We start from the raw sequence: 20,616 nt of genomic DNA on the forward strand, positions 1-20,616 counted from the left end.
TTTGTTTCCTCATCTGCCAGTCATCCCATCGATCCTGCCCAATCCTGTGTTTGGAGGTGCAAGCGCAGTGCTGCCCAGGAAAGTGCTGGAAGGGTAAAAAGCACCAAACAAACATCAGGGATGGTCTGTGACAGGAGGAGAGGAGAGGGTTCTCATGCTTGTATGACTGGTAATAATGGTCTGGAATCACTTGGATTCCAAGTGGAGCTGATTTCTCCTTTGCACGGGGCCCTGTGCTCATTACACGCTGAGGAGTGCAGCTGGCTGCTCCCTTGCCTCCTTGTTCCTTCTGGGAGCTGAGGCACCTGTGTTTACTGCTGCAGCCTCCTCTCACTACCATCTTCCCTGTCACCTTTCATTCAGGGCCAGACTTCCCTCAGCACCCTCTTCTCCTGCGCCTGCGCCATCTCACTTCTGTGCCCACCTCTCTCTAAAGAAGCTGCCTCCTAAGGCCGCCAATGACTGGCTTGTTTCCTTTTTTTGAGACAGAGTCTCATCTGTCGCCCAGGCTGGAGTGCAGTGGTGCAATCATGGCTCGCTGCAGCCTCGACCTCCCAGGCTTAAGTGATCGTCCCACCTCAGCCTCCTGAGTAGTTGGGACTGCAGGTGTGTGCCACCATGCCTGGCTATTTTTTTTCTGTGTAGATGAGGTCTTGCTATGTTGCCCAGGCTAGTCTCAAACTCTTGACCTCAAGTGATCCTCCTGCCTCGGCCTCCCAGAGTGCTGGGATTACAGACACGAACCACTGCACCAGCCGGGACTGGCTTGTTTCTAAATCCAGCGAGCTCCTTCCATCCTCATGTGCTTTTGTGCCCTCCGGGTCTCCAGTGTTCCTCTGGCATTCCCTCTTGGGATTCACATCCCTCCATGTTCTCACATAGCTTCAATCCTCTCATCCTTTTACCTGGAGATTTGTTTGTTTGTTTGTTTGTTTGTTTTGGAAAATATATTTAAAGTAGAGAATAATATGAAAGATGCCAGCTGTGTCCCTACTTCCAAGAACTGATTTTGTCAGAAGGTTAACATTCTCCTCCTCCAAAGGTAATCATGTTCCTGATTTCGGTACATGCCTTTCAGTTCCATTTGAAAGGTAATTTACCATGTATGCTCATAGCTTTATTCATTTCCTGGGGCTGCCATAACAAAGTACCATGAGCTGGATGGCTTAAACGACTAAAGTTTATTGTCTCACGGTTCTGAGGCTAGGCATCCAAATCAAAGCCTCGGCCGGGCCATGCTGTTTCTGAAGACTCGAACAGAGAGTCCTTCCTGCCTTTGCCAGCTTCTAGGAGCCACAGGAGCTCCTTGGCTTGTGGCTCCAGCCTCTGCCTCTGTTCTCATGTAGCTGTCTTCTTTCTGTGTGTCTCTTCTCTCTGTCCAAGTTTCTGTCTTCTTATAAGGTCATGAATTGTATTTGATTAAGGCTTGCCCTACTGCAGTATGACCCCGTCTTAACTAGTTACGTCTGCATTGACCCTGTTTCCAAATAAGATCATATTCTGAAACATTGAGTGTCTTAGTCCATTTGTGCTGCTATTATAAAATACCTGAGACTGGATACTTTATAGAAATGTATTCAGTTCTGGAGGCTAGAAGTCCAAGATGAAGGCACTGGCAGGCTTAGTGTCTGGTGAGGGCCTGTTCCTCATAGATGATGCTGTCCATGTGTCCTCTTATGGCAGAAGAGACAGAAGACCACTCAATACCATCACCTTGTTGTTTAAGTTCCAACACAACTTAATTTTGGAGGTGCACACATATTCCAAACACAGCATCGGAGGTGAGGTCTTCAGCGTGTTTCTGGGGTCACAATTCAGCACACGACAGCAGTTATAGACAATGTATGGCGTCATCTCAGTTGCCCATTGCTGCATAACAAACCACCACCAAATGGAGTCACTTAAAACAATTCTTCTGTCTGTGGTTCCGCTGGTAACTAGGTCTGGCTGGGCAGCTCGGCTGATCTCACTCGGGCCTCTCAGGTAGCTGCAAGCAGACAGCAGCTGGGACTGAGTCTCTGGAGGTGAGTGGAGCTGGAGGACCCCAGTGGACTCTTCACTCACACACTTGCTGTTCCAATGCTCCTTCATGTGGTCGTCATCCCCACAAGACCGTGCTCCCGGGACCCTCTACATGTCCTCTCCGGCAGGGCAGCTGAACTATTTGCTAGGCAGCTCGGGGCTCCAAAGAGCATGTGCCAAGAGATGAAGTGGAAGAGACGAGGCCTCTTACAGCCTAGTCAGAAGTCTCAGCATGACTTCTCCATGTGGGTCAAGAAAGTGTAGTGCTGGTCCAGCTTCAAGGGCCAGGGAAGTCCACTCTATGTCTGCATGGGAGGAATGATAAAGAATTGTAGCCCTCTTTAGTCTATGAGAGGTTTTAATGTTCATATGTGAAGCTTTAACCCATCTTTAATTTATTCTATGGGAGGAGGTAGGGAGTTAAGTTTATTTTTATGTTATGGATTTGGAAAGCAAATTGACCTGTTACCATTGATTAAACAGCTCATCCTTTCTCACTGATTTTTAAACCATCAGCTAAAGTCAGTTACATAAGTATCAATTTCTGGACCCTCTATCTGTCCAACTCCTATATTTTTCTAACCTTGGACAGCACCACACTGTCTTAGGGCAGGTTCCCCTCATCCTTCTTTAACAAAGTCCCTTTGACTATTCTGGAACCTTTACTCTTCCATCTGAATTCTGAAATCAATGTATCTAACCTTAGGAAACACATTAATGACATGTATAGTTAAATTTAGGAAGAGTGGATATCTTTATAATATGAAAATGTCCCATTTATGGACATGGTATACCTCTCCATTTATTCAGCAGGTGTTCAAGGCTCGCCTAGAATTTTTACACTTCTTTCTACTTTTTTACCATCAGGAAGTTGAATCACTTCCTGGAGCATGATTTTTGATTCTCCAAATGTTACCCCCCGTCTGCTTCTCTCACCTGAGCTCTTTGTCCATTTCTTCATCCACCTACTAAGCCTTTCCACATGGATCTCTCAATATGGCAACCCACCATATCATTCATCTGCCCTTCTCTAAATGCAGAGTCATTCATTCATTCACCATCTTTATAACCATATCCAATTCATCACCAAGCCCAATGGATTTTCCCTTCTAAATAAATCCCTCTAACATCTTCTCTCTCTTTTCCCACAGACACCCACTTGTCTGGAACCTTCTTACACCGAAATAGTTAGAATCCACTCCTATTTGGTCTCCTTAACGCCAAGCTCCTGCCGTCCCAATCACTGTCACACTAACCTTTCATAACCACTGCTTTCTCTGCCCAGAGACCTGCCACAGCTCCCTACTTTCTATCTCCACAAGTTCAAATCCTGCCCCCCTCCATACACGCACTCACACTTACCACCCTTTTTTACAGTTGCTCTCCCACCTACTTTACCCCCTGTTGCCCTGTATGTGGCTCATTTACAGGTTTGATGGTGCCGTTTCCTTCTCTAGGGTGTTAGCTCCATGGGGGAGAAACCTCTGTGTTGTTCACCACTGTGCCTGGTGAACACCACTGCACCCAGCACACAATGGGCACTGAAGAAAGCACTGAGTCGCAGAAGAATGAATGAATTCCCCTCCCTGGTGAGGCCAGAAGCAACATCCCATAAGCATATCATGACCAGCTATTTCTACACTTCATTGCTCACTGAGTTTGCCCACTTCAAAAGCCCTCCAACCCCTCATCTGTGCAGGTTTGGAATTCTGTGCAGGACTCAGGAATTCCATGAGGTGCAGCCCAGGCACACCCCCTTCTAATCCTCTCCCTCTGGGGAGCCCTTTCCTGCTCCTTCATCTGAGTTTCTACCACCCTGCTAGCCTCTTCCATGCAGTTTAGCCCCTGACAATGACTCACGGACTCATTTGACTGTCATCATCTCTAGCAGTTTAAAACTTCTCTCGGGTCAGGGAGCAGGTCCTAACCTCATTCGACACCTCACCGAGTGCATTGTCCCTTTCTCAGCACATTCTGCCACTCAGTAAATGTTTGAAGAAGCCTCATGAGGGCAGGAATCTTTGTGTTTTGTTTCTCTGATGTCTCCCAAGTGCCTGGCCCTGGAAGGCAATTGATGCTCAATCAATACACATTTTAATAAATTCACTAGTGAACTGAAACACCACGTGAAACACTCACTGCTGCTTTTAGAGTTTGTGGAGGGAGGGACTGTTCCCTGCACCTACCCCAGTGCCTGGCACCTGGAATTCACCGAGCAAGTTTGTTGAAAACGTTAAAGGAATTTTCCAGCAGTTTGAAAAACTAAACCAAGAGAATGTCTCCATGTCGAATTTCAGCCACTCCTTACAAAAATGCCTTAAAGACTATAAATCACCGTATTCACATGCAGGAAGCAGTGTTGAGGAAGGAGGTAGTACAGGGTTAAGGGTCTATTTAAACCAGCTGTTTAGCACCAAGTTAGATGTTTATTCTGTCTGGTTTAAACCACTGGCTTAACAGGGTAATTAATTTTCCAGTTTCATCAGTGAAATGTGCTGTGAGGCCAAGAAAATTATGTGGTTCATTTTTTGTAAATAGATGCAAACTGAGAAATTCTGTGACCATTAATAGTCTCATAAAAGAAATAAGAAAATATGATTGTTTCTGTTAGATTTTGCAAAATGGCTAAGGAGCATTTTTAGGTACTTTGTTGTAGAACAACTATCTTTTAAGCTACTTTTCTTCTTTCTTAAAAACAAAATGTAGGTCGGGCACGGTGGCTCACGCCTGTAATCCCAGCACTGTGGGAGGCTGAGGCAAGTGGATCACCTGAGGTCAGGAGTTCAAGACCAGCCCGGCCAACGTGATGAAACCCCATCTGTGCTAAAAATACAAAAATTAGCTGGGCGTGATGGTGGATACCTGTAATCCCAGCTACTTGGGAGGCTGAGGCATGAGAATCGCTTGAATCCAGGAGGCGGAGGTTACTTTACCTCAGCCTGTAAAGTGAGCCGAGGTCACGACACTGCACTCCAGCCTGGAGGACAGAGTGAGACTTCGGCTCAAAAAAAAAAAAAAAAAAACAAAAAATGTATTGCCCATTTATTATGTACTCATTCAGCAGATAGGAGCAAAAGCACCCATTCTACTCTAAGTCCCAACCCAGAAAGAGCAGTGAGGGAAACTGACAGCATCCTGGGCCTCAGCACCTGCTGGGAGAAAGACAGCCAGCAAAATACACAGCAACACACAGGATATAGCACCCTTGGTGTTGATTAAACGCTAGATGAAGAAAAGGGAGGAGGAGACGGGAGGAATACAGGCTGAGGCGGTGGCAGGGGGTTCCATTTTAAACAGGATGTCGACAAAGATAGAATTTCAGTGAGTGCTAGAATGAGGTAAGGACTTACATCAACAATCTGCCCGCACCATTTTTTCTTAGATTTCAGAAATTGTTTTCATTTGATTTAACACTGGTGCCTTCCTTCAGTTCATTTTCTGTTTATCATAAAAATTATCCTAGGTCTTCAAAGCTAATTTAATGGAATTTTATAGAAATGGAAATAAAGTGACTATGAGCTTCAAAAAGGTGGATTTCGGGTATAAAGACAATCTTATAATTTTTTTTCTTCTTAGAGACAGAGTCTCATGTGGTCACCCCAGGCTGGAGTGCAGTGGCACGATCTAGGCTCACTGCAACCTCCACCTCCCAGGTTCAAGCGATTCTTGTGTCTCAGCCTTTTGAGTAGCTGGGACCACGAGTGTGCAGCACCACGCCTGACTCATTTTTGTATTTTTAGTAGAGATGGGGTTTTGCCATGACTACTGGCACCAAGTGATCCACCTGTCTTGGCCTCCCAAAGTGCTGGGATTCCAGGCATGAGCTGCCACGCCCGGCCAAAGTGGTGAATTTTAGATCAGTGTTGTTTTGCAGTGGCTAGGTCTGTGCAAACCTACCCTTGAAGTCCAAGGAAACTGACAGGCTGAAGAAAGAGCTGACATACCCAGTTTCCTAGAAATAAACATTTAAGGCCAGGTGGGAAGGCTCACGCCTGTATCCCAGCACTTTGGGAGGTTGAGGTGGGTGGATCACCTGAAGTCAGTAGTTCAAGACCAGCCTGGCCAACATGGTGAAACCCCATCTCTACTAAAAATACAAAAATTAGCTGGGCCTGGTGGCGCACACCTGTAACCCCAGCTACTCAGGAGGCTGAGGCAGGAGAATTGCTTGAACCTGGGAGGTGGAGGTTCCAGTGAGCCCAGATTGCACCATTGCACTCCAGCCTGGGTGACAAGAGTGAAACTCCATGTAAGGAAAGAAAGAAAGAAAAGAAAGAGAGAAAAAGAGGAAGGGAGGAAGGGAGGAGAAAGAAAGAAAAGGAAGGAAGGAAGGAAGGAAGGAAGGAAGGAAGGAAGGAAGGAAGGAAGGAAGGAAGGAAGGAAGGAAGGAGGGAGGGAGGGAGGGAGGGAGGGAGGGAGGGAGGGAGAGAGAGACAGAAAGAAGAGAGGAGAGGAGAGAAGAGAAAAGAAACATTTAATCAAGATTGACAAACAGAAACCGTGTCTGTGTCTTGGGTGCCCTTACCTGCCAGACACAGGCCTTCTGTACTAAAGCAAAAGGGTGACTCAGAGGGGATGTACAAGGCAACTGAAGGATGATAACATCAAGGTTGTTTCAGCCTAGGGGCAGGATTTACAATGAGGACCTGCTCTTACTCAAGGAGCACAAGATAAACTGGAAATCCTAGAGGCCTTCCCAGAACTGGGGTTAGTCAGAAGTGAACCTGGCAGATCGCATCCCAGGTGGAGATGCTTTAGCCTCCATATGTATATTTCGCCCCCAAAAAAGGTTAAACTGAACCGACAACAGAGACATTCCTCTCTTGATAACAGAAACATTCCTCTCTGCACCTCTGTTCAATAATGAGGCACAGCAAACTGTGTAGAACGCGTGACAACCACAGATAAGGAAAGCACTTGTTAGTGCAGTCCTGACGCCATGGCCCCCTCTGACGTTCGTTCATGGAGGTTGCCCGCACATTCTGTCTTATTCAAAGGGGTGCTGGAATGAGGTGGGGGGGAAGCATCTGCTATTATTTCCGGTCGAGTGCTAGAGGCGTGAGCCCACATCTGGGGTCTGAGAGAGGGTCCCGCACTAGGAACTGGGACTTGATAATGGCCTCAAGGACAGCTTGGAGTGAAGAAAATATTTTTGGGTTTGCTGACATTTTAACTATAATTTTATATAAGAACTTATATTAAATCATCAAAATGGGGGATCCAGGACTCTGTCCTCTTTACGGGGTTGCTGGGCACACTGACTCACAGAGCCATAAACATCCACTCACAGGTGGGAGAAAATCAACGGAGACCATGTGGAAACCACTTCCCCTGCTTAAAAATCACCAAAGCCGTAATGATGGATAGTGAGACAGCAGTGACCCTCAGTATTTCAGTGGGACGTGAATAATGTTTAATCGTATGTTCGTATGTTGCTTAACAGTTTTAGAAAATCTTTTCTTCTGCAGCACTAGCCTGCTCTGCCCATCCCAAAAGTGAGCGGTGCCTGAAGGAATTCTGAGCCCCTCTGTGGGAGGAAGCACGTCTGTCTTTTCTTTATGGCACCAGCACTGAGCACAGGGCTTGGAATACTATAATAAATAAACACATCTTTTAAAAATAGTGAAAAACGGAGAGAGCATAATCAATTAAATGCCCATGTTATTGTTCACGGCACGAGTGTCTTAGAGAATACAGGTGTTGAGGGTGGAATTGAGTCCCCCTGAGATTCACGCTGAATCCCTAACCCTCAGCACCACAGACTGAGCCTGAGCTTGAAGAGGGGGCCTTGAAAGGGTGATTAAGTTAAAATTAGGTCACTGGAGAGAGTCCTAGTCTAATGTGACTGGTGTCTTTATAAGAAGTAATTAGGACACAGACACATGGACCAAGGGGCAGCCATGTGAGGCCTCACATGGGTGGGAAGGTGAACCCAGCCCGGCCGATACTTTGATCTTGGACTTCCAGCCTCCAGAACTGTGAGAAAACAAAGGTCTGTTGTGGAAGCTGATATAAGAGTTAAGAAATCACTTAGGCAGATAGTAAGGGTATGAGAGTCCTCAATAAGGCTTTTCTTTTTAATGAAAAGCAGCCCCAAATCATTTTCTAACGAAGAGCAGCCTGTAAAGTGGAGCTACAGACATGGACAAGCAGGCTGGGAGCGTGCACAGGTGAATGCTAGCAGGAACTAGGGACTAGAAATGTTGAAGATGGCGGCTCCATCTTCCCTTCTCTGCCAGCCACGTGTAAGGTAAAGGAGCAGACAAAATGGCACCGATCGCCCATCAACTGGAAAGCCTATTTGCATAATAAGATTAGGGTGGGGTGACCAGCCTTCCTGGTATGCTATGTAAACGCCATACGTGATCAAACCATTTTGTGAGCTCTATGTAAATCAGACACTGCCTCCTCAAACTGGACTATAAAACCAGCGCATTCACCACCAGCCAGTCTTTTCCGATTGGAGACCCCTTTCTCTATGGAAAGAACTGTTTCTCTTTCTCTTCTGCCTAGTAAACTTCCCCTCCTAAACTCCTGCTGTGCATCCATGTCCTAAATTTTCCTGGTGTGTGACAGCGAACCCCAGGGTATATACCCCAGACAACAATGTAGATGCTTCAAAGCCACCAGGTCTGGATGCTTTGTTGTGGCAGCGCAGGCACACTAGGGGGAAAAGAGGCCTCTGTCCTTGTTCCCAAGGAGGTGGCCGTCCGTTTGGGGGAAATCAAACATAAAGACCCACATGCATCATGAGACAGATGTGTGGACGAGCGTCGAGACATAATGGGCATCACGTGTGGTCCACACTGCCAGGGGCTGAAGTCAGGGAAAAGGGAGAGGGGGTGGACAACATTCTCAGCACTCACTTATGCTCAATAAATATCTGTGGACTGAATGAGTCTGAAAACTTGAGCTGGAGTCAGTGAGGAATACAAAATCAAGAGATGTAAAAAGGAAGAAGTGTTCAAGCACCTTGGCTCACGCCTGAAATCCCAGCACTTTGGGAGGCCAAGGTTGGTGGATCATCTGAGGTCAGGAGTTCAAGACCAGACTGGCCAACATGGTGAAACCCCGTCTCTACTAAAAATACAAAAATTAGCCAGGCGTGGTTGTGGGTGGCTGTAGTCCCAGCTACTCAGGAGGCTGAGACAGGAGAATCGTTTGAACCCGGGAGGCAGAGGCTGACTAAGCTGAGATCACGCCACTGCGATCCAGCCTGGGTGAGACAGAGTTAGACTCCGTCTCAAAAACAAAGTAAGGAGTGAAATATTTCAACATGGGCACATCCACAACAGAGAAGGCAATGCTTTCACAGAGAAGACAAACCATCATCTCTTCTCTCCTCGGTCAGAGACAATCTGATGCTCTAGCCAGTGGCTGCAGTACTGGTAAGACAAGTAAGTCAAGGAGGTAACAGTGGATGAATTTGCACAACTTAAAAAAGACCTGTAGGTATAATGTTAAAAACATTCAGCCCGGCGTGGTGGCCTGAGCTACTCTGGAGGCTGAGGTGAAAGGATTGCTTGAGCCCAGGAGTTCAGCTGCAGTGAGTTATGATCATACCAGTGAATAGCCACTGCACTCCAGCCTGGGCAACACAGTGAGACCGCAGCTCTCAACAAGTTTTTTTTTTTTTTTTTTTTTTTTTTGAGACAAGGTCTGGCTCTGTGGCCAGGCTGGAGTGCAGAGGTATGATCTCCGCTCTCTGAAACCTCTGCCTCCCAGGCTGAAACCATCCTCGCACCTCAGCCTCACAAGTGGGGTGGACTACGGGTGTGCACCCCCACGCCTGACTAAGTTTTGTATTTTTGTAAAGATGGGATTTCATCATGTTACCCAGGCTGGTCTCGAACTCCTGAGCTCAAGAGATCTTCCTGCCTCAGTCTCCCAAAGTACTGGGATTACAGTCGTGCACCAGTGTGTCCGGCCAGCAAGTACTTTGGAATAGTTCCTTATTGCATCTGCAAAGGACTATTCACAGGGCTTAGCAAGGGGAATTTGAACTGTTAAAAGAAAAACCTAAGCCTAAAGTATTAAACTATGGGGAAGGGCCAGGTGCAGTGGCTCATACCGGTAATCCCAGAATTTTGGAAGGCCATGGCGGGCGGATTACCAAGGCGCACCTATAATACCAGTTACTCTGGAGGCTGAGGCAGGAGAATCGCTTGAATCCAGGAGACAGAAGTTGCAGTTAGCAAGCCGTTAGGAAAGCTGTTTGAGTCCTGTGACTTTCCACTATCCAGCAATTCATATCTGGTAGCTGTTATTCTCCTTATTAAACACAGATATCCATGTAGATAAGCATAATCTTCCCTTCATGCTTTTCCTTTCCTTCATTCATTTCCTTCGGAGCCGAGATCGCGCCACTGCACTCCAGGCTGGGTGGCACAGCAAGACTCCGACTCAAAAAAAAGAAAATAAAAATAAACTGTGGGGAAGAATAAAGAAGGAATTGCCTACATTTGGAGGGGAGGTAGAAGAACAAAAAGAGGAAAATATGTAACTATTTTAAAACCTTCTTAACATAAGTCTTTCAAATCCTAGAAACCTGGGACTTGTGTGAGGGGAGGACGCTTCTCTCACTCTGTTATGCTTTGTGAATGTTTTCAAAAGCACTGTAGATGCGGTGATGCTTAGAACTAGGGGAAGCCAGGCCTCCTGGAAGAAATTTGCTGAGGGCCCGTGGATAGAGAAGCAGAAACAGGAACACAGCCTGGGCAAACATCATGCGGACGATGGGCATCTCAGACATTGGAAATAAGTGAGGCTGAGGGAGCGAAATTGCTGGGTTCACCTGCTGAGCACACCTGCCCTGCTTAGAACAAGAGCAAAGATGTCTGGTGAGGGAGCCGATGTGAGATGGATGGATAACAGGGCCCCCAGCCTGGGGGATGGGACCAGGGACCATTTGTGAGATAAACCCAGGTATTGGCCCAGGGCAGAGGCTCCCAGCTGACCTTAAAACAGAGGCAGCCCAGCTCCACCCAGCACTTCCTCAGCAGGCCTGGGCTGTGGTCAGAGAACTCACGTTTCTAAGATGTTCTCGGACTGAGGAACCCAGAGGAAAAGCATCCTGATTACTAGGTTATAAGGACCTGAAGATTTCTGAAAGAAATGGCCCACACCCTAAGGACCCAAAGTCTTCGAGGAAAACTGAAGAGGTGTCCTGTGAGTTCAGGGACACCCCGGTGACGCCTGGGGCTTAGAAAGAAAACAGGTGTTTGTACCGGGAGGGCAGAGAGCGAGGAGCAGGGAGAGGCCGGGGCAGCCCCCAAACCTGAACCCGAGGTTGGACCCTGCCTCTGACCAGGAGCATGCCCGGCTGCCACGCTGACACCAGCATCCTTCTTTCTTTGTCTCTTGAAGCCCCTCAAAGTCCTTCCTGAGACACATCCCCTCCCAAGGCACACCCTGGAGGATCTTGGGACTTGCAAATCAGTCAAGAAGCAAGGCAAGGAGTGAGCTGATCACTGCAGTTAAAGAGATGGAACCAAAGACGTTGTACAAAAGAGGGTAGGAAGATGTCCACGTGTCTGCACCGGGTCGTCTGCACCAGTGAGGGATGCTGCAGGCAAAAGACAGGGCAGATGGCAAGAGGGTCCCTACCCAGCCGCAGTGCACGGCGATGCCCAACAGAGCTGACCCCCTGCCCGTGTTCTGTGAGTCCACGTCGCCTGCATCAGGCAGGGTGCTGATGGCAAAGCCTCCAGGTGTCCCTGCATTGCAGGATCTACTCCTGCAGCATCTACTCCTGCAGCACGGACAGCAGAGACGGAGGAAGTTCTCCCAAGTGCAGGGAGGTAGGGTGGAGAGCCCTTCACTCAAAGGCACACTCATGGTTTTGTTACCAGAGTAGCTGAAGAATTCAAAGTAGCCCCTGAGAACTTTAACTGTCTGGACCATGCTATAGTAAGGGATAAGCTAACTTAAGAGCCATCAAAAAAAAAAAAAAAAGTGAAAAGGTGATTGATGTCAGATGTAAACCCAAAAGGGTAACACAGCAATGCCGAGACATCCGAGACAACTTCCTATTAGCTGTCCGGGGCCTTAACCTAGGTCCTAAGGGATTCTGTCTTTTTTAGTTTAAGGCAGTTGAATAACTAAATTATTGAAACAGGTCTGATTTTATGACCCTAATCTTCGACAAGAGGCACTTTTTGTTCTTGTTGACACAGAGTCTGGCTCTGTCGCCCAGGTTGGAGTGAAGTGGCGCAATCTCGGCTCACGGCAACCTCCACCTCCCAGGTTCAAGTGATTCTCCTGCCTCAGCCTCCAGAGTAGCTGGGACTACAGGCATGCACCACCATGCCCAGCTAATTTTTGTATTTTCAGTAGAGACAGGGCTTCATCAAGTTGGCCAGGCTGGTCTCGAATCCTGACCTTAAGTAATAGGTCCACCTCGGTCTCTCAAAGTTCTGGGATTACGGGGGTGAGCCACTGCGCCCGGCCGACAAGAGACACTTTTACCTCAAGTGAACAAAAGGAAAAGAGAAAAGAGAAACCTTTTGAAGACAAACAATAGATAATTGGGTGAAAGATGGATGAATTCTCCCCACATCTGTAACTCCTAAGAAACAGAGGCCCGATGTTCCACACAAGGACATATCCGTTGTTCACAATCCCCACACTCAGCTGAAAAACACAAACCCGCCCAGAGGGGCTGCCTTTCTTCTTCTCCGTTTGAGTACTTGCTCTCCAGCTGAATTACACTTTAATTTCATCAGTGAAGGTCAGTTCAACTGGATAGACTGCAAGCTCTTTCCAGAATGTAAGGGAGGATTCCTCTATGCGAGATCTAATCATTTATTTTTAAAATACAGCACTTTACTAAGAAAAACTTCCTCTGCAGTTAGGATTGTACCCACTTCTGTGCGATGCACTCTGTGTCATTTTCTAGAGTGAATCTAGTGCTGGAAGAAAAGAACCAAGAGTCACATCCACTTAAAAAGCCATATAAAAATTAAATGATGATATGTTCACATCACAAAAGAATAAAGAAAGAAAATAAAGAACCAAACTTAGTTTCTTTAGAGATAAACACTAAAATGAAATGATGGCACAACTGTAACTACAAATGAATTTTCATTAAATGGTAGCAAGACAATCAGCTAATGGTTCAGAAGCAAAGATGCCCTTTATTATGGGTAAAATTGTGCCCCCCCCAAAAAAAAAGACACTTTGAAATCCTACCCCCCGTACTTCAGAATGTGACCTTACTTGGAAATAAGGTTTTTACATGGCAATCAAGTTAAAATGAGGTCATTAGGGTGGGCTTCAATCCAATAGGCGGGCACCCTGATTAAAGGGAGGGATTTGGACACAGCCACACTGAGAGGAAGACGCCATCTACCAGCCCCAGCACACCGGAGGTGCCGGGAGTGGGAGAGAGGCTGGACAGAGGCTCCTACGCGGCCTCAGGAGATTGGCTCCCTGCTGACACCTCAGACTTCTGTCCTCCAAGGCTGGGAGACAAGGCGCTGACATTGTTCTAAGCCACCCAGTTGGTGGTACGTGTTTCAGCAGCCTCTGAGAACTAACATACCGTTAAAGATCCAGAGGATTTAGTAAAGCACTGTGGCATACTCAGTGTGCACCAAAATTAGTCTTACCTGTTGGAAAAGCCAAAATCCCTCACTAACAGTACGTGGACTCTGAGAAGGCAATAGAAGAGCATATTGACAATGTGAAGTATGACACATCAGAGTTAGGTTTGCTGTAGATTTTACAAATTTCAAGGATGCTAAACAATCAGCCACTGTGATTTTTCAATCAATTTTAGCAGAGGGGATCTACTCCCTTCTAGGTAGAGCCACACAGGTCACAGACTAGCTCACACTGCACAGAGACCCCCCCAAAACCTGCAGACAGGAACCACTCCTTAATCAAGATCTGAAGTGACTACTTACACATTAGGAAAAAAAAAAAAGACTCAACAATAGCATTGGAAGATACATTTATCAGGCTAATCCTCACAATAGACTTGGGAAGCAAGCTTTGTCTTCCAACTTTACAGAAGAAACCGATCATGAGAGGTGACGTCCCCCACCAAGGACATCAGGCAGGAGCCACAGAGCTGAGCGGCAGTTCCCACAGGCTCCACTGGTCCAAGCTGCCCACCAGTACCTGGACAAAGACCCCCGCAGTCCAGAGATGAAAGAGACAGCACAGTCCTTTATTTTTACTTCCTTAGTGGAATCACCAGGAATTGGTGTGCAAAATCATTCCACATTCTAAGATGTGCAATGTGGTTGTGCTTCACACATCCATGTATCTTCAGATGGCTGCAGTGCACTCAGCAAATTCGTTATGCTGGACTTAGGGGCATTTTTTCTACTTTTGAGCAAAAAGTGTATCTGGCTTCAACACGACTCAAAACCAGAATTTGAAGCAATGCATCTGCTCCTACTAAATTTAAATCTGCTGCTGCTCTTCACAACCTGCAGGAGAAGGAACGCATTTCTTCGCTGGACAGGATGCCTTCCCCAGGGGCTACCATCTGCTCTTCCAGCCTCTCTCTGACACTCATGGAACTTCTGGGTGGCTCCCAAATGCAGGCTGACGTCACCGGATGCTGATTCTGATCCTCACCCTCCTGCCCCCGATGTCAGCCCTGACCTCAGAGCCTTGTTGCCCAGCAAGCCGCTTCATTCTGTGCAGCCTCTGGGGAAGCTCCGTGGTGACCTCCGCTGGCAGGATCACCTGGCCCTGGCTCCTCTTTCAGCCTTCGTTGGTTAGCAGGTCAGTTTCTCTTGCTGGATGGAGAACTTGTGCAGAGACGGCCAAGCTGAGCCCTGCCCTCACCGCAGGGGAGAGCTGAGTCAGATGAGAGCAGGGAGGCCAATGTCAGTTCCCCAATGTCACCAAACGTGAAATAGAAAAGTTCACCCAGAAGGAAACGGTGGGGACGAAACCACCATAGGGCGACTTGTGGGCTCGCAGACAGAGGTCCCTCTTCCCCAACACAACCACCTCTCTCCTTCCCTCCCTCCCACGTGCCCCAGAGGTCATCACAGCAGCTGGGCGTCCCGCTGCCCATTTGTCCATCCCCCCACCCACTCTGGGGGACCTGCTCCTACAGAGCAGACACTGAAACCAATGTCACCTGCGACCTTGGCAGGGACCAGTCTCGCAGTCGCTTTAGCCTTTCAATCTACTTGTCTTGCACCCTGTTCCCCACTTCCTTCTTTTTGAAAATTGATCCTGGGCCTTCCCAACCCACCTGACCACAGGATCCTTTACCTCCCGAGGGATCTCCCGTTGATCAAGTGGGTTTGCTCTTTAAATAAACTCCGCGGACACCTGCCAGGTGCCTTGCTAGTTTCATCTCTGTGCTGGTTACATAGAAAGTTGTCCACATTTCCCCCCAGTGATTCAGGAGGCTGAAGGGGGAGAATCACTTGAAACTAGCCTGGGCAACATAGCAAGATGCAGTCTCCACAAAAAATTTAAAAACTAGCCAGGCATGGTAGCATATGCCTGTGGTCCCAGCTACTCCAGAGGCTGAGGCAGGACGGTCACTTGAGCCCTTGAGTTTGAGGCTGCAGTGAACCAACATTGCACCACTGCAATGTCGTGATCTCAGCCCACTGCAATCTCCACCTCCCGGGTTCAAGCAATTCTCTTGCCTCAGCCTCCCAAGTTGCTGGGACTACAGGTGTGCACCATCACGCCCAGCTAATTTTTTGTATTTTTAGTAGAGATTGGGTTTCGCCATGTTGGCCAGGCTGGTCTCGAACTCTTGACCTCATGTGATCCTCCCACCTTGGCCTCCCAAAGTGCTGGGATTACAGGCATGAGCCACCATGCACAGCCACTAAAAATTTTTTTTTTTTTTTTTGAGACGGAGTCTCGCTCTGTTGCCCAGGCTGGAGTGCAGTGGCCGCATCTCAGCTCACTGCAAGCTCCGCCTCCCGGGTCTATGCCATTCTCCTGCCTCAGCCTCCCGAGTAGCTGGGACTACAGGCGCCCGCCACCTCACCCAGCTAGTTTTTTGTATATTTTTTTTTAGTAGAGACGGGGTTTCACCGTATTTAGCCAGGCTGGTCTCGATCTCCTGACCTTGTGATCCACCCGTCTCGGCCTCCCAAAGTGCTGGGATTACAGGCTTGAGCCACCGTGCCCGGCCTAAAATTTTTTTAAATAAATAGATTTTTAGCAGTTTTAGGTTTGCAAAAAAATCGAGTGGAAAATACAGCGTTCCCATGTCCCCCTCACACTCCCTCTGTCGCGGTTTTCCCTGTGAGTAACAGTGTGGCATTAGTGTGGTACAGTTGTTACAGTGGATGAGTCAATATTGCATTACTATTGGCACAGATATTACAATGGCAGAATTGATATTGATACATAATTGTAAACTAAAGTCCTCAGTTTAAGTTAGGGTTCATTCTTCACGTTGTATTTTCTATGAGTATGGACAACTGTATAATGACTTGTATCCACCATTATAGTCTCACGCAGGATAATTTGTTTTTTTCTTCTCTTTTTTTCCTTTTTGTTTTTCTTTTGAGGCAGAGTCTCACTCTGCCGCTTTTTTCCTTTTTTTTTTTTTTTTCTTTTTGAGGCAGAGTCTCATTCTGCCGTGCAGGCTAAAGTGCGGTGGTGACATCTTGGTTCACTGCAATCTCTGCCTCCTGGGCTCAAGCGATCCTCCCACCCCAGCCGCCCAAGTAGCTGGGACCAGGGGCATGTGCCCACCACGCCTGGCTAATTTTTTTTTTTTTTTTTTGAGACAGAGTCTCACTCTGTCACCAGGCTGGAGTGCAGTGTCGTGATCTCGGCTCACTGCAACTCTGCCTCCCGGGTTCAAGTAATTCTCCTGCCTCAGCCTCCCGAGTAACTGGGACTACAGGTGCGCGCCATCACACCCAGCTAATTTTTGCATTTTTAGTAGAGACAGGTTTCACCATGTTGGCCAGGATGGCCTCAATCTCCTGACCTCGTGATCTGCCCGCCTTGGCTTCCCAAAGTACTGGGATTACAGTTGTGAGCCACCGCACCCAACCAATTTTTTTATTTCTTATAGACATGAGGTTTCTGTGTTGTCCAGGCTGGTTTCAAACTCCTGAGCTCAAGCGATCCAACTGCCTCGACTTCCCAAAGTACTGGGATTACAGGCATGAGCCACCGCACCCGGCCCTCATGAAGGATAGTTTGCCCTAAAAATCCTCTGTGCTCTTCCTATCCTTCCCTCCCTCCCCCAACCCCTGATCCTTTTACTGTCTCCATAGTTTTACCTTTTCCAGAATATCGTATAGTTGGAATCATACAGTATGTAGCCTTTTCTGATCGGCTTCTTTCACTTAAAAGAAAACTTTTGGGCTGGGCGCTGTGGCTCACGCCTGTAATCCCAGCTCATTGGGAGGCCAAGGCGGGTGGATCACGAGGTCAAGAGATCGAGACCATCCTGGCTAACACGGTGAAACCTCGTCTCTACTAAAAATATGAAAAATTAGCTGGGCGTGGTGGCAAGCGCCTGTAGTCCCAGCTACTCGGGAGGTTGAGGCAGGAGAATGGCGTGAACCCGGGAGGCGGAGGTTGTAGTGAGCCAAGATCAGGCCACTGCACTCCAGCCTGGGCGACAGAGCAAGACTCCGTCTCAAAAAAGAAAAGAAAAGAAAACTTTTGAATTCTTTATTTTCTCCAAAGTTGTGCAATGATGATTCAGTAAAATCTTTTCTTAATTCTACGTGGCGTATATTTGGATACGCAAAGAAAAAGTATGGGATGTGAATACTAAACTGTCAGCAACCATCATCTCTGAAGGAATGAATGGGAGGGGGTTCCTTCAGGTCACTCTGCGGTGAAGATTCCAGCCTCTTCCTCCAGGTTGGATGTTTGGGCGCTGTGTACTCCAGGTCCCCTGGGTCTGAGTTACAGCCACTCGTGGGCATGAGTTCATGATAACCGCAGCCCGCTGCTGTAGACCAGCCATGGAAATAGACACTGGGAGTTTGGAGCACATGGAGATGGGGCCAGTAGGGTGAAGGAAGGAAGAGCAACGTGGGCAGCTGCTCATCCCTGACCTGGCAGAAGTGAGAGCGGGACACATACTCAGGCCGCCTGCCATGGGCTGGCTCATGTCCCTCAGAAGATACAATGAAGTCCTAATCCTAGTGCCTCAGATTGTGGCCTCATTTGGAAAGAGAGTTGTTGCAGATATAACTAATTTATTTTGTTTTGTTTCGTTTTGTTTTGTTTTTGAGATGTAGTGTCGCTCTTTCACCCAGGCTGGAGTGCAGTGGTGCCATCTCAGCTCACTACAACCTCCACCTTCCAGGTTCAAGTGATTCTCCTGCCTCAGCCTCCTGAGTAGCTGGGATTACAGGCACATGCCAGCATACTTGGCTAATTTTTGTATTTTTAGTAGAGAGACGATTTTGTCATGTTGTTCAGGCTGGTCTTGAACTCCTGATCTCAAGTGATCCGCCCACCTTGCCCTCCCAAAGTGCTGGGATTACAGATGTGATAGTTAAGATACTTGAGTAGTATGGGCCCTAAGTCCAACATGCCTGGCATAAAACAGGAAATTTATTTTTTGTATTTTTTTGAGACAGTGTCTTGCTCTAACTCTGTCACCCAGGCTGGAGTGCAGTGGCATGATCTTGGCTCACTGCAGCCTTGACCTCCCAGGCTCAAATGATTCCCTGCCTCAGCTTCCCAAGTAGCTGGGACTACAGGTGCGCACCACCATGCCCAACTAATTTTTGCATGTTTTGTAGAGTTGGGGTTTTGCCACACTGGGTGGTCCAGGCTGGTCTCGAACTCCTGACCTCAAGTGATCCACCCACCTCGGCCTCCCAAAATATTGGAATTACAGGCGTGAGACACCCTGCCCAGCCATTTAATGTCTTTTTTAGTTTCCTTTGAGACTCCCTGCTTGACCCATGCGTTATTTAGAAGTGTACTGTTTAGTTTCCAAGTGTTTGGAGATGTTCCTATTATCTTTTTGCTTTTGATTTCTAGTTTGATTTCATTATGGTCAAAGAAATATACCGGTATGTTTTAGATTATTTTAAATTGTTGCAGCTTCTTTTATGGTCCAGGATATAGTCTATCCATGGACAATTGAAAAGAATGGGCCGGGCGCGGTGGCTCAAGCCTGTAATCCCAGCACTTTGGGAGGCCGAGACGGGCGGATCACGAGGTCAGGAGATCGAAACCATCCTGGCTAACACGGTGAAACCCCGTCTCTATTAAGAAATACAAAAAACTAGCCGGGCGAGGTGGCGGGCGCCTGTAGTCCCAGCTACTCGGGAGGCTGAGGCCGGAGAATGGCGTGAACCCGGGAGGCGGAGCTTGCAGTGAGCTGAGATCCGGCCACTGCACTCCAGCCTGGGCGACAGAGCCAGACTCCGTCTCAAAAAAAAAAAAGAAAAGAATGTGTGTTCTGCTGTTGTTATTCTGTAAATGTCCGTTAGATCCTGTTGGTTGACGGTGTTGTTTAATTCTTTTATTGTACCCTTGCTTATTTCTGTGTAATTGTCCTATCAATTGTTGAGAGAGGGGTATTGAAGTCTACTATAATTATGGATTTGTCTATTTCACCTTTCAGCTCCTTCAGGCATTGCTTCCCATATTTTGCAACTCTGTGGTTTGCTGCATATACTTTTAGAATTACTATGTCTTCTTGATTTATTGACCGTCTTATTATTATATAATGTCCTCCTATCCACCTTGAGTAATTTTCTTCTTCTTCTTCTTCTTTTTTTTTTGAGAAAGGGTCTTGCTCTGTCACCCAGGCTAGAGTACAGTGGTACAATCACAGCTCACTGAAGCCTCAACCTCCTAGGCTCAAACAATTCCCTGTGTCAGCCTCACAAGTAGCTGGGACTACAGGCATGTGCCACCATGCCCAGCTAATTTTTTTTTATTTTTTGTAGAGGTGGGATCTCACTACGCTTCCCAGGCTGGTCTCCAACTTCTGGGCTCAAGCAATCCTCCCACCTTAGCCTCCCAAAGAGCTGGGATTGTAGGCGTGAGCCACCAAGCCCAGCCAGCAATGTCCTTTAAAATTACATATACAATTAGAACCACATCAGACTGTGTTATGATTTTTGCTTCAAACATCCAATGTAGTTTAGAAAACTCAAAAAGGGAAGGCAGGTCTGTCACATTTGCCTTGATTTTTGCCCAGTGTGTTCTTGTTTCCTTGTGGGTGTTCCAGGATTCCTTTTATTGAACAACTGTTTCTGTGGAGAGAACTTCCTTTAGCCATTACTTAGGGTCGCTTGGCCACTAACAAACTCTCCTGCCTTCATGTGAGAATGTTTTGATTTCTCTTTCATTCCTGGAGGGTATTTTTACTGGGTCTAGGACACTGGATTCTTTTCTTCCAGCACTTGAAACCTGTTGCACCATTTCCTTCTGGCTTCCCAGGTTTCTGGGGAGAATTCTGCTGTTATTGGAACTGTTTTTCTCGTTTCCCTCTCATTGATTTCAAGATTGTTCCCTTGTCTTAAGTTTCCAGAAGTTTAATTACGATGTGTCTTGGCATGGGTTTTTTTTTTTTTTTTATTTATCATGTTTGGGTTCAGCCAACCTCTGGGTGTGTAGGTTGATGTTTTTAGCCAAATTTGGGATGTTTTCAGTCACTTT

The sequence above is a fragment of the Macaca thibetana genome, chromosome 17 (genome assembly GCF_024542745.1).
Source record: "Macaca thibetana thibetana isolate TM-01 chromosome 17, ASM2454274v1, whole genome shotgun sequence".
Classification (NCBI taxonomy): Eukaryota; Metazoa; Chordata; class Mammalia; order Primates; family Cercopithecidae; genus Macaca; species Macaca thibetana.